Raw genomic sequence first — 15582 nt, 5'->3', positions numbered from 1 at the left:
GAATTAACTAGCACATGTTAGAGCTAAGAGTAGAATTATGAGCCCACACGAGCGCAATCGTATAAGCTGTCCTTTTCACTTTCCACCGGTACAGGGCTCGTCATACAACGGGAACAGACTATGACCTAGGAATTCAAGGTCGCGTGAGGCAAGTGAGCAAATATATATATATATATATATATATATATATATATATATATATATATATATATATATATATATATATATATATATATATATATATATATATCTTCGAAGCCCCGCCACAGCCAAGCCTGCAGTCCTGCCCATTCCCCTCCCCGCTTGGTGCTTTGAAGGCAGGCAGCCGCACTGCAGCACGAAGTTAACTCTCCAGACGTCAATCCATGCAGGCTCATTTGGAACAGCCAGTCCCCAGTCAGCATCGATAGCTCTTGGCAAATTATTCATTCTTAGAGTGGAACAGGTGTCCGCTGCTACGCTGGCTGGCAGCCTCCCGGCGATACATGAAAGACGAAGCTGTATGCGAGATTCGTGTGTACTGAAGCGACGGCAAAACAACGAACCCGCGAGCCTCTCAGCAGGTATTAAACGCCATCCTAGATCAGTGCAGCGAAAAAGAAAGAACACGCGCCGGCGGCGGATGATGAAACGCCAAGCACGCAGCGAGAGAGCGACGCCCAGACGCCAAGGGCGAGAAGGGTTGCGATTGAGCCGCAGTTGTTCGATATCCCCAGGATCGTAATACGTAATTATTAATCGCGCCCAAGGTTCCTCCTCGTCGACCACGAAGAATTCTCAGCCGTGTCAGACCGGCTGCCGTCGGTGAAGCCCCCGGATGGAATTTCAGCTTGTCGTAAATTTGGGGCCCCTTCCGGGGAAGCCTCTCCCCACGGCGGCCCGCACAATGCCGGCATAAATCACGCCCGCCCGCCGCGGGCTCCGGCTGTAACCCTCGCGTATCCGGATTCCGCCACCGAGATTTATACGTGCCTCTATTAATCGGCGAAAAATACTCGGCCAGCGGTGATTTCCACCCGCGTCTCGGGAAAGTTTTTCTGCCGTCACGCCATTAGCGCGGTCCGCCCTCCGCGCGCACTGCTCCTCCCCCCTCCTCCCGTGACGCCCCGGTGATCTAATCATTCAGCGCTTAATTTAGTTACGTGCGGTAACCGACCTTGGCCCGGCATTCTTCGCCGCCGCCGAGACGGGCGCGTAAATAAAAGTGACGCGCGGCAGAAACCAGCGCCGCCGCCGGCCCCGCGTCGTCGAGCGGCGACACAATGACCCGCAGTGCGCACTCTGCCAGCAGCTGCTGCGCAGCGGCCCGTAGCTGGAAATTTGAAAAGAAGCGATTCCCAATTTGGGCAGGGTTCGTTTCGGCACACTTACCAGTTTTTTTTTTTTTTTTTTTTTTCTGTTTTCTTTCTTTCTATTTTTTTTTTTTGTTAAGAATTCCAACCTCGCCCTCATTGCGTTTCCGAGCGCAGCACCAGTAGGATATCAGAAAAAACAAAAAAAAAAAGGAACAGGTTAAAGGTACTTATGTTGTTTGAGGAAAAAATCCCGATCTCGGCCAGCTGGATGCTCCCGTGGGCCAGAACGCTTTTTATGCAGCGTCACACATCTTGTGTGTGCGTGTGCGTGCGTGCGTGTGTGTGTGTGTGTGTGTGTGTGTGTGCGTGTGTGTGTGTGTGTGTGTGTGTGTGTGTGTGTGTGTGTGTGTGTGTGTGTGTGTGTGTGTGTGTGTGTGTGTGTGTGTGTGTGTGTGTGTGTGTGTGTGTGTGTGTGTGTGTAGCTGCCTTACTAAGCTTTCACATTTGATCCGAGACTTGAATCGCAAAAATAAACGCCGCCAAAAGTATATTTAGTCTCATCTGATCCAGTCGTTTGATTGGACGGAAGAAAATGACATCTCGCCCTCATAGGCACGTTCTAGTGCCCAAACGCCAGCATCATTTCCTATAATGTCAGCTGTCATATCCACTTCTATTTACTCATCTAAAAAACCTGTGCAATTAACTTGCGTTGCATATGCTGGGAATCTGCGAGAAAGAGGCGGATTTGTACCCTCTCTGCCGTCGTCATTCTTTCGGGTATAGTTGCGAGCCAAATGATTGCTCTCCATATATATATATATATATATATATATATATATATATATATATATATATATATATATATATATACATTGTTACGACGTTTATTTAGACAGATCTTAGGCCGCGCTAGAGAATAGCACACAAGAGCGGGGCAGAACCAGCTTCCTCCTCTTCTGCTTATCCCGCCAAACCTCATCTTCCTTCAATAAGGACCGCGGGAAGTGCGTGACACTGCCCCCTTCGCAGACGATGCCCGCCGGGCGAGTCAAGGTTCGTCACGTTGATAGAAGGGCTTCATGCGGGCCACGTGGACTACTTGAGTCTTCCGAGAACGACGCCCTTGGGTGGTCACGCGAGAGACTACAAAGTTTACTGCGCTGAGGCGTTCCAATACAACGAAAGGGCCAGTGTAGTGGTGCAACAGTTTCTGGCACAAGCCGCGCTTACGCAACGGTGTCCAAAGCCACACCAAGTCACCAGGGACATAATTAACATCTTGATGACGCTTGTCGTAGCGTTGCTTGTAGCGTTCCTGGGAGGCTAGAGTGCGAAGTCTAGCGAGTCGACGAGCTTCTTCAGCCAAAGAGAGAGTATGCGCTAGTGAAGTTTCAGCAGGGAGTGAGAAAGGCAGAAACGTGTCCAAAGTGCTTCGTGGAGGTCGTGCATAGAGAGAAAAAAAAAAAAAAAACGGACTGTAGCCTGTCGTTTCGTGCTTAGCAGTGTTAAATGCGTATGTTATAAACGGAAGGACTTCATCCCAGTTTTTGTGGCGGGAGTCGACATACATTGCGAGCATATTGCTAAGCGTCCGATTGGTGCGTTCGGTAAGACCGTTTGTTTGTGGGTGGTAAGGAGTTGATCGAATGGCTAAAATGGGATGAGCAGAGGCGAAGAAGTTCTTCTACAACTTCTGCCGTAAAGTGTCGGCCACGATCGCTTATTAACACACGAGGAGGCCCATGTCGAAGAATGATGGACCGTAGGAGGAACGCCGAGACATCAGAAGCAGTGGCTGACGGTATAGCAGCAGTTTCACAGTACCGCGTAAGGTAGTCTACGCACACTATGACCCAGCGGTTTCCGTTGGAGGAACGGGGAAACGGTCCTAGATCAATTCCCGCCTGTTCGAATGGGGTTCGTGGTGGCGTTATAGGCTGAAGATGACCCGGCGGTGAGCAGGTTGGGTGCTTGAAACGCTGGCACTGGAGGCAGCTGGCCACATAACGTTGAGTAGTTTGACGCATCTTCGGCCAATAAAAACGTTCCTTAGTCCTGCGCAATGTCCTTGCGAAACCCAAGTGTCCAGCTGTGGCATCGTCGTGCATTACCCGAAGAACCTGACGCCTATAAGACTTACTACCAGAAGAAGTCGCGCACCTACTGACGAGTAGTTCTTCCTGTATAGTACACCGTCACGAATGCAGAATGAGGTCGTAGGGTTCCGGGATTTTGCTGCCTCAAAAAGCGGCGCCAACTCGTTGTCGTGCCGCTGCGCAATCTTGAATTCACCAATTAACATCAGGGAAACTTGTAGAGATAGCAGCTATATATTCATCCAAGACCTCATTGTCGCAATCAGTAGTTTCAAGTGGCAACCGTGACAAGCAGTCAGCATCACCGTGCTTACGACCACTCTTAAAAGACACAGTAAAATTGAATTCTTGAAGGCGCAAAGCCCACCGCGCAAGGCGTCCACAGGGGTCACGAAGGTTTACAAGCCAACATAAGGAATGATGGTCCGTCACAATTTTAAATGCACATCCCTAAAGATATGACCTAAACCGTTGCACACCGAATACAACAGCTAAGCATTCCTGTTCAGTTACTGTGTAATTACGCTCAGCCTTGCTCAAAGAACGGCTTGCATACGCAACGACATGTTCATCGCCATTGTGGCGCTGTATGAGCACAGCACCAATTCCAACTGCGCTGGCGTCAGTGTGAAGTTCTGTTGGAGCTGATGGACAGAAGTGGCGTAGTACTGGTCCTGATGTCAAAATAAACTTTAACTGACGAAAGGCGGAGTCACAATCGGCAGTCCACTTGAAAGGCATATCTTTTTGCAGAAGACAAGTAAGGGGATATGCTATCAGCAAACTTCGGAACAAAACGCCGAAAATAGGAGCAAAGCCCCAAAAAACTCCTGAGCTGTCTTGACGATTTCGGCGGTTTAAAACAAGTGACAGCTTCGATCTTTTTCGGATCAGGCCTGATTCCATCCTTGTCTATAAGATGTCCAAGTACCACAGTCTGGCGTTCTCCAAAACGACATTTCTTCGAATTGAGTACCAGACCAGCTTTCTCAATACACTCCAAGACAACCTCTAATCGACTGTTGTGTTCATGAAAAGTTTTCCCGAATATCACTACATCGTCCAAATAACACATACAAATGTGCCACTTCAGCCCGCGCAAAACTGTATCCATGAATCTTTCGAACGTGGCTGGAGCGTTACATAATCCAAACGGCATCACATTAAATTCATACAGCCCGCCTGGGGTGATGAATGCCGTCTTCTCTTTATCTTCCGGGTGCATGGGGATCTGCCAATAGCCTGATCGCAGGTCAACTGAGGAAAAATAGGAGACGGAATGTAAGCAATCAATGGCGTCATCAATACGTGGCAGGGGATACACGTCCTTCTTGGTAACAGTATTCAGACGTCGATAATCAACACAAAATCGCCATGTGCCATCTTTCTTTTTGACTAGAATCACAGGGGCAGCCCACGGACTAGACGATTCCTGAATGATGCCCTTATGCAGCATGTCACGAACTTGTTCTTCGATTGTTTGGCGCTCTGATGGGGATACACGATAAGGCTTCTGGCGGATTGGATCAGCAGTTCCTGTATTGATTCGGTGCTGAGCACCCCGCACCTCCACCACACTTGTTACGACGTTCATTTAGACAGATCTTAGGCCGCGCTAAATAGCACACAAGAGCGGGGCAGAACCAGCTTCCTCCTCTTCTGCTTATCCCGCCAAACCTTATCTTCCTTCAATAAGGACCGCGGGAAGTGCGTGACAATATATATATATATATATATATATATATATATATATATATATATATACCAGCAGGTGCCCTGGCTAATTATGTACCAAGTGTTAAAAAATAGATATTAGAGATAGGCCAGGGAATCCAGTTGCATACAGCTGTCAACCATCGTGCGTACTAAAGGCATTTTTTGTTTCAGGAATAACTAATTATTCAAATAGGTTAATTTTCTAATTTGCATATATTGACTTTAGACGATTAATGTCATTTGCAAAGTAGAGAGCACCTTCAGAAACCTTTATATGCAATAAAGAACGACTTCGAAAAGGTGTGTATATATATATATATATATATATATATATATATATATGCACTCTTACATGTGCTATGAGATCATATATCGGAGTAGTGACGTCATCCGAATGTCGTGCCATGGACAACAGACGGTGGTGGCCGGGTTTGCATGGTGCTAATAGGACATATAATGCTTTCTAATTAATATCTCTACAGGTCTTTTGCATGATCGACACTAACAACACACTTGCCATTGGTTTTAACACACGTCGACTCCTATAAACCATTTGTCCTAAGCAAGCCAACCAGCAGCTAACAGGGCTTTGCATTCCTTGAGAGCTGTGGGCACGTCACCGCACTGTTTTACATCGCGTGTTCTCTTTTCCTATATCAGCGCAGGAAAGGAACGATCCGGTATATACAAGGTCTCCCCCTTTCTTTTTCTGCATGAGCCGAATTTTACTACTCCTAAAACTGTCAGCTCACCGAAACGAATGACGCCGGAGGCGTCAAGATTTTCCAGGCGTAAATTAAGCAAAGCGCCTTTGCCGTGCCCTTTCGTGTATACCGCGAAGGCTTATACAAGCATAAACCGTATTTTAAAACAAGAGCTGTCACCGCTCATGCGGCAGCGACCTCTGAATGGCGCCTTTTTGGAAAGGGCTGTTAAAAATATTGGGCATCGGAGACGAAATAAACGACTTGCTCATAAGATACTTTGCATGGCTGTGCCTCGACATGCTTTGTCGTAAACTTTATAGCTCGTGCACGTTTATTGGGCAACGACCATGAAATACGCCAGATAAGCTAGAGAGAATTTTAAGCAAATGGTGTCCATTCGAGTGGAAGCAAATAATGCGACAACTCGTGCAGACCTATAGTTTGAAGCCACCCGCGCTCCCAAATGCGCATTGCATGTAAGCAATATGTACTAGGAATTTAGAACTAGCTAAAAATAACTTCCACTGCGCCGTAAACTTCGCAAAAAGAGCATGCGGTATTTCTATAGTCCTAATCGACCTCCGAAGTAATCGTAACCGCAGTACCTCCGTGCTTCATCGAAACATATTTCTTTCTTACGACTTCGAAGGGATCCTCTGCACTGCACCAGCGCAATGTTAATATCCAGTCGGTATGCATGTAAAGAAGGGACGGTTATTGAAGTCAGAACGAAATGCACGAAGAGAAATATTCAGGGAAGGAGGTTCCGAAACAAGCTTCTGCCGTTAAAAAAGCGCCCGTTCTTCGTCGAAACAAACTGCCGTTGTGTTAAGGGGACTTTTTGAAGTACTTGTTTATCCATAAACCTGCAACGCCGAGTAGTAACAGGGGCGGATAAAGAACCCAGAAAGACTCAGAAGCGTTGAGGACACACATACACAATACGAGGACAAAGCTCGCATACTTACAGTCGGACCTATTCTAAACATACACGAAAGTATTCACTAGATTTCAAGTGATAAATGCCTGTCAAAAGTCTGTTTTATTGAAATCGCAATTAAAAAAAAAAGTGCGACGGTCGCGCTCTATACTGCGCAACGCGGTAACGAACGCCGCCGCTGTGTTGCCTGCCTGCCTTGCTTCTTCGCACCTTTCGCAGCGGGGCGTTGCTTTGCAAAATGGGTTGCTATAGTGACGCATGTGCTCGAAAAGAAGAAGATGAACATGAAGAAGAAGCGTCCTGGCTTTTAAATCTTCGGGTATTTCAGAATGATGCTTCTATAGATTTTCCAACGGTCACCACAAATTAACTAGCAGAGCTGTTAACCAAATGACACCTCTGTGGTGTCTTGTGGAAAGGAGGGTGTGTTTGGGGTTTTTGACTAATTCTCTTGATCTCTTGATCTCGAGATTTCATTTCCAGATTTCGGGAAGCAGAAGGAATACATTCAAGAGCAGCCGTCCCTTGTCACGAAGCGAGAGATCAGACGATAGGCGTATATTTCCATAAACCACACCGTTGTCCATGCATTCGCACCTTGCAGCTGAAGTCTCTTGCAGTTTCGTTTATGTAATTAATAAGAAAAATTGGTCCCAACATGGAGCCTTGAGGTATGATAGATTAAAGAGGAACACGTTTAGTCCTACAGAGGCGCTTAAGAGCTCCTGCACAGGCCTATACCAGATAAATAAGTACCAAAGCAAATCGATATCGTGGTCAGTAAGAGAAAGGGCTGCCTCAAGCGAACGGCAGTGAATCGAAGGAAAAGAAGAAAAAAGGTAGTTAATTTTCGCTTTTCGTTTGTTTCTCCTGTATCTTGTGGGCGTTCGTAGCTAACTCACGTGCTCCGAATTGGCGTCAAATACTGGCGCAGACTACACCTCTCAAATCCTGTGGCTATATGCTTAAATAAAATTAAGTTTAAAAATCAAGTGATTAGATAAATTTAAGTTAAAGGGACTTCACTTGAAACCCACTCTTCTGCATATAATGTAAGCTGTCTCAATGAATGACTAAATGCAAAACTAGAGAGCTGCCTCGTTTTATGGAGGTCATCAAACTTAGAGCTCATGTAGTTTCTGTATGAACTAGCACAGGCTCCCGGATACTGTACTTTACAATATAAGCGGACAAGGCGTGCGCAGTAGTAGGGGCACCAATTGTTCTTCCCGTAAGGGGCCTCACCAACACCTCCTAAACTTGTTCCAGGCCTGCGCGTCACGTGCCTCGACGTCAGCTACGTCACCACTGCCCGTCCCAGGCGACGCGCCGCTTCCAACTCTCCCCTGCTTGTTGGCGCTTGCTGCGTAGCCGCGCTCAGGCTTTCCATGAAGCTACGCGTGGTTGGTGCGCAAGTGACGTGTAGATGTAGCACATTATCGTTGAGATGTAGGAAGAGTTAAAAAAAATAGAAAAGAATGAGAACGTTTGACAAACAGCATGTCGTGACGTTCGCTCCAGTTAAATAAATGCAAAATGCTTAAAAGCTTTACAAATGGGGACAAATTGACAAATAGCATGTCGTGACGTTCGCTCCAGTTAAATAAATGCAAAATGCTTAAAAGCTTTACAAATGGGGACAAAATTTATTTGCGGCACAAATGATGAAGCACAATAAACAGCCAACAATTGCTTTCATTATCACTTTTTGGTGACAGTCTTTAATTTGCGTGCTTTTGCATCAGCTTTTGCAGCAGCAGTGGCAGTATCGTTCCTGTCTTTACAATAATTGTTCAGGATTATATTTGTAGCACATTTTGCTGCCATGTTAATTACAAGTTCTGGCTCATGGCCGTTTTCACATGTGCACAGTTCTTCGAACTCTGGCAGGCTTTTAATCACAAGGTGCTTCACAATGTCCCTGTGATTAGACATCTGCAAGAAGTTCGTGGCATTTTCGGGCTGCAGCAATTTTTTTACAACAACTTCGGCGTGCATAACGATGGTAACAACACACGCACTGGGAAATTTTAAGCCCCCTCGACTGAGGTTCGCTGTTAGTGAGTACATATCCGTGTCTCTCTCGTCATCTCTCTCAACAACAAGCTTTTCCTTGCAGGTGTCGCACTTCAAAACTTTCAAGACAGAGTGCGCGCAAAAGCCTGCAACATAGCCAAACACAGCAACACGTGAACTCAACTTGTCTAAGTCTTCAGACTCTACGTTAATGTCGAAAGACGCTTTATGTAGGGCACTTTGTGAAGAAGCAGTGTCTAGCAGATCATCATCGCTTAATGCCGGAAGGGTGCTCTGCAGTCGCAGCCTGCCTTCACATTCATAAAGTTGTCGGATGCTAATGTGATAGTGGCCTCCTGCCATTTGCCTGTACTGACCGAACCTGTGTTCGAGACCATCTGTCTGCACCTTTCCGAGAAGTACGTACTTGTAACCAAGTTCAACAGTACAGTACTTTGTGAACTCCAGCAAAGCGTAGGCTGAATGCCTCCAAGCAGTAAGAGTTTCTCTTGTGAGTGTACCATTGTCATGCTTATAAAACTCCCACACGTCCAACCAAGTCACTAAGGCACCCAAGAAGGTCAGCTTAGGGTCATCTGTCCTTGATGAAGCTGGCTGCTCGTAAACATCTCGATGGTGATACCCTTTGTGCGGTGTTTTAACATTTACAATTTTCCACCATCTAACGATTACTCTAACAAAATTTGCAGTCTGCTTAGCATGTTGAAATGCTGGCAAGTCACTGTGGGCATCTAATGCTTCAGCCACAAATTCATTAAATACCTGTAAAGCGAGCTTGACATTCTGTTTCTCTAAGTTGCTGGGGTTCAGTGCTTTTGAGGAGAGGTGGTAGCTGTATTTTAGGAGCTGCGAAGCTTCAAGCTTATGAAGCTCACGTAGTTCCTTGAAAGAAGCCCACTGTATGGCATCATGATGCACTGTGTTATTTGAAAGGTCAAACAGTGGGAAATAAAGGTTAGTTCCAGGATTTTTTTGATTTAACCAGTTGTTTCTAATGCACTTGAGCAAATGCACGGCATCTACAACATAAAATAAAGGCCGTGATGCGTCAGCCGGATTCGGATAAGCTATTTTCAGCTTGGGGGGACTTGAAAACATACTAAGGGCTTTCCTATTGATCGAATTGTTATCCGACACAACAGCTAGCACTCTGAATCCAAGTTTTTCAAGCCCGAGGATGACTTCCTTAAGCACTTTGTGCAGAGACTCGGCATTCAGCGTTCGCACAGGAAGAATGTGTACAACTTCTCGAAAAGAGCTGAGCATGCTTTGCAACATAAACACATACGCGGATGTAGCGGCCACATTGGAGTTTGCCGCTGCTCCACTGATATTGCCACCTTTATAATCAAAAAATGGTTGGATATGGATTTCATCTACCATCAGAACAATATCTTTTTCATATTGCTTCAGTTGTTTGGATCTGTGGGCGATGTACTTCAGAAAATTACCATTCCCAGATTCATTTTGCGGTGACAACTGAAATGAAGAGCAGACATTTCTTATTGTACTCGGATGTGGCAAGACAAGGACACAAGATGACCTAAGGAACTTGTATGCGTGAGGGGATATGGTGTGCAAAATACAAGCAAGCACCATAATCTCTGATGAATATTGGATGCGTTCCTTTACAAGCAATGTCACCTGTTCTTTCAAAAATCTAATCATATCCCTTTTGCTGTCTGTGATGTGTTCCTCAATTTTTTCCAGAAGAGCACAAACAATATCTGGAAGGCCATCAGAAGGACACTCGTCGCTCTCAATGCATTGCATTCGATTCAATATTTCCAGGAGAACATTGACATCCATGACCTTATTTGGCACCAAGTAATTTCCAAAACGCTTCAAACTTTTGCCCAAGAAACACACGCTTAACTCCATATCAACGGAGATGGTCACGGATGACTGCAAAACAGGTGCACTCTCGTTCACTATGTTCAAAAACAGCGCACAGTTAGGGCGATGAATGACTGCCCACACATCAGGTACACACACTGTCTTCAATCGTTCTTTCAGTTCAGGAAGCGAGAAAAAACTACGCTTAATTTCTTCACTGTGGTAGGAAGCTGCGGATTCAGAAATCGCACGAGCAAGGTCTGATGCTTCTCGGCGTGTTCGTTTGCTATCTGGTGATATTCTGGAAGGGCAGGCGTCTTGCTTTGACAAGTAGGATGGGCATCCCGGAAAGAGAGCAGGCACTGATCCTTTTCGAAGCCGGGGTACTTTCAATGAAACCTCGAGCACTCGCCCGGTCCTGGGATCCGTGTACGAAGTTTTCCGTTCAAGACATGACTCCTCGAAGTGCAGTGCGCATACCTGCATGCAAACAAAAGCGAAGGCATACTGATAATATGCGACTGCTAGAGCGAAATACCTGCTATATACTGTTCTCGTTCGATAAAAGGAATAATCGAATTGCGCTTCAAACGTAGTCTAGAAGCACAGTGTAACAAACAAATCTCTTACCTTGTTATTCTCTGTAGGAATAAAATCCTTCCTCGGTATCGCCCGCAGCCACTTCGTGCGTTGCACTTCGTCCTTCGGGAAGGAAAACACTTGGGCTTTTTCCCCTGTTCGGTAATTGCTTGAACATGCCGGTACACAACACTTGTTCGGCATGTCAAAACCAGCATATGCCGCAAAACATGGGCGCACAGCAACCAAATAGGGCAAGAAAACACACGCAGAACAGCAGCCCACTCGCACACGGCACAAAGTAAATATGGCGCGCGGCTGACTGGTGCGCCGGGACGCCGGGGACGCAGGGAGTAGGCCGGCAGGAAGTGACGTCACGTCGGAGCGCGCAGGCCTTGAAAGCTGTCTAGGAGGTGTTGGCCTCACCATATCCGTCTTTTAACAAGAAGTTCCCCAAGTGGTACTTTTGGTTTCAATGCGGCAGATTTTCTTCTTGGTTAATTTCAGAATGCCGTTTTTTTTTTCGATAAATGATGTTTTCTAATTACAAATATTTGGTTTTTATTGGTGAAATATATAATGTCCCTTTGCTGTCCAGTTTCACTTTTTTTTAAATTATAGTAGCTCATGCAGCAGTATTTGTGACATTAATTGTTGCACTAAGAGTTATATCTTTTCAGAATTTTACATTAGGGTATAATGTGAAGTCTATAGGCGCACTTCTCCAGTACACCACTTGGCGGGTAGCAGAACTGTACAGTCGTAAGTAAAAAGTAAAATGCCTAAGTTAGGTTATCGTGCTGTGAAACGTGCAGTGGTAGTTCACATTTAAAAACTTCGCCGCCATATTCTGGCTTCAGTATTCACTCACCATATGGTTACGTGGTGAGGCCGCGATGGGACTGCTGCTTAACGTGGTAGCCAGAACATGACACTTTTGTGCCGTCTATATACAGACTATAGCGTTGAGGGTTGCTTGCCTTGGGTCCAAAAGGTGTAACTATTTTTTCACGCAGTAGGAACAGCTATTTGACCAAGTGGCATCCTTAAACCGCTGATAAATCAGAGCAGAAGGCGCTGTGCGATAGCAGATAATGGCTAGCTAAGAGGTGGAGTCTCTATCTGCAATGGCGTGTCTGAGTTCGCGTGTCAGTTCCTCACAGCTCAAAATCTCAGTATACTGAATTTGTCTCGTTTTTATCTCGCCGCGTTCCTGGCTCCATAACTTTGTTAATTTTGTGCTATGGCCTATTGTAACTCGAACTGAATAGTCATTCATTTGAAACATGCATGGCAGAGGTATTGACATTTTTAGATACTGCTCATGTTCGTCAAGGTCGTATTGTCGGCGACCACCATTGTGCAAACAATGGCGGTCGCCGTGGCAACGGCGCGAATCCACATAGCAACAGAGCGTACCACATGACCTCGGTTGTAACGAAACCGTGAGAAGAAAACATTGCCGAGGCTGGGTTTCGAACCTGCGCCAGAACGAACAGATCAGCTTCATGGTCCAGACAATACGATATCGCCGGAGCCGATTACGCCTTGTGTACAACTGCAACACATTCTCGCGTGTGCTGCAAATATCGTCGTCTTCATCGATTTCCAACTGCAACACACTCTCGCTGTGCATTGAACATCGTCGTCTTCTTGAAGTTTCATCTGCGCCGATTCTTCATTTAACCTAGGTAAATGCGATAACACATACGCCTTCTGAGCGAGTGCGGCCGAGATTGCGAGCTCAGTGTCGGAGGAATCCACCAGGCGGCGTGGTGAAGAGGAAGCCACTCTCACTAAAGACGGAGACAGCAGCTGTGCTAGACAGGCTGCCGAGACCACAGAACAACAAATCACACCAATCAATTGGCGCAGAGTAGAGCCAAGATCGAAGCAACAGCAGCGAATGTGGCGCCGACTGGTGCCTAATGCTTCTTACTTAGTTCGAAGATAGTCGAACTTCTACAATTTGTTCGGTTAGAACCGAATTTCAAAAAGTGAATTCGGTGTGTTCTTATCGGCGTTTTTTGGTTTATGCAAATAGTTACATGCTCCTTCAGCTGCTGACACATGCAGTTGAATTTGAAGCAATTACAAGCAGCTGGATGCACAGGAAGCAAACGATAGAAGGCACCCGCTTGAACGATCTTGAAAGTGCCTGTTATGCAAAGAACCGAGAACCCTTTTAGTAGTCTTTCTGGCGGTGTTATACGTGTACAACGGTACATGAGGGTTTATGCCCTAAAGTTGTTCGTGCGAAATAAGACGAGGGTTTCTCGGAGAGTTTTGGAATAATGTCAACAATTTTGAGTCTTTTAGTGTGCACTGAATTCGTATGTAACACATGAGCATTTCAGCTTATAGATGCATGGCCAATAATACTCCTGGACACGCACGACAGGAGTCTCGGATGGTCTGAGTGGATGGAATATAGGAGCGTCACCTTTGAAACGGGCGTTCTTTTTTTTTTTTTTTCCCCTATATCTTAAATATTGTTTTAACGCGAAACCGCAGAGCCGGGTAGGGAAATAGTGAAAAAATTAGGAGGACGCTGAGGCCTCGTCTTAAGACTATAGGTGGGATAGCGCCTTTAACAAAGCCTTTTCATTCCGTGCGACTTATTATATTTCTCGTTTAAGTTCAGTTCTGGGGAAAGGAAGGCGCAGTGTCTGCTTCACTTTCTGGTGGACACCTACGTATAATTTGTAAACTGGCATATTGGAAAGGGAAGGTGCAATATCTATCACAGCTGACTCCTGAAAAAGAAGGGATACTGCCTCGACTGCAAGTTTCATGCTTTTTCCGAATACTTCCGGCAACACCCGAGCCGAAACTGGAGTAAGGAGACGGCTTTTCGACCGAGTGAGCTGTATATACTCTCAGGCTCATGTAAAACATGGCTTTACTCTCGGGCACGCGCGGCGTCAAGTGTATACCGAAAATTATCAAAGAGGTCACGACACGTAACTGAGAAAGTCAGAATAGCGACCAGAGGAAGAGGAAGAAGCCCTCAAGTGTGTAGTTTCAATGTGGATGCCGACAATGCGCAGTAGACGTTCACAAAACTTTGGCAGGGCCACCTGCTTTCAATGAACATAAAAAGACATGCTTTCGTATACCAGAAAGAGAATATTAGAGGGTCTCTTAGACGTCTCTTAAGAGAAGAGTGGCGAAAGCCTACCCTTCGTCTTCTATCATTTGCCTCTTATCGGCATTCATTGCAGTGCTACATTAATTATAAGTTCAACTATGAGTGCTTTACAGGAAAGGAAAGGCTCAGTATCTGTCACACTTTCTCCGGCAAGTGAGAGTTTGGACGGTACACCAACGCTCCTTTCGCGTGGCATTCCTTGGCGCGCGTTCAAGTGTTGAATTGAAGATGGCAGGAACGCTAGACAAGTAGAAGACATCTAGCGGAATCTCGCACACAGATCCAACGACTCCTGATAGGATGCGTTGATAGATCCAGCGCACAACTCACGTGCACGGGATTTCGTTCCATGAGCCTAAAAAGGTTTCCGCCTTAAAAAAAAAAAAAAAATCCCTATGAGCGCAATTCAAACCCACGCCGGTTTCAGATTAAAGTAGGCTCTGCCTATCCGAGTTAAAACGTATGCTATTCGACTGTCGCCGAATGCGATCGTGTGCGGCTGTAGAGTGCTAGGAGCATTTGACGGGGTTTAATTGGTTATGGATGAGGCAAGCTTACTCAGGGTGTGGCCTACGGTCCCGTCCGACAATGTAACAGAGAAGCGTTCAACACCTTGGCAACTGCAACGATAACGAAAGGAGATCAAACGAGCCTTCTGATGCCTAAATGAAAAAAAAAAAAAAAGAATAAGAAAAGAACAGCGGGTGAACGCCGCATTAAACACCTGGCCAAGACTCTTTAAAACACGTATCTGTCCGAGAATGTGCGGCGTGTCCCACCCAAAGAGCGGGTTTTGTAGTGAGAGCTACATTTGGCTACCAGTCGAACATTTCGCGGTGGAACCGCTCTGGAACGTGTGGAGTGCGTCGCGGAGATGAGCAGGTGCGAGGGGCATGACATCAGAGCTTCGCTGCCGGGTGCGGCCGTCGCTAACGCGTGGTTATGCGCATGCGCGGCAACCAGAGAAGCAGTTGGTGGACCGGCGCAGCCGGAGCCGCGCTTGACGTCACGATGCCACATGGTAACTATGCGCATAGCTGCACATGCGCAACTGTGTGTATAAACGGAGGCGAGACATGGCGGCTGCAGCCCAGTCGTTTCGCATGAAGGAGAGTCGGGCCGCTGCTCAGCGGCCGACAGGAGAGGCCCAATTCCTCGGATCCAGTAGCTGTCGCCCGGCAATTGGCCATTAAGCAGAGAAAGAATGAATACCGAAAGGCGA

The 15582-nt window shown here is 46.3% G+C and overlaps 1 pseudogene; it reads right to left on the bottom strand.

The window, feature by feature from the left end:
• Positions 1–10121: 10121 nt before the first annotated feature.
• On the bottom strand, positions 10122–11614 carry LOC146205502 (uncharacterized; annotated as a pseudogene).
• Positions 11615–15582: the final 3968 nt, after the last annotated feature.

This window comes from Amblyomma maculatum, chromosome 1 (genome assembly GCF_055883805.1).
Source record: "Amblyomma maculatum isolate TAMU_Amacu chromosome 1, ASM5588380v1, whole genome shotgun sequence".
Classification (NCBI taxonomy): domain Eukaryota; kingdom Metazoa; phylum Arthropoda; class Arachnida; order Ixodida; family Ixodidae; genus Amblyomma; species Amblyomma maculatum.
The sequence above is the reverse complement of the archived record's forward strand: the minus strand, read 5'-3'. Positions and strand labels throughout refer to the sequence as shown.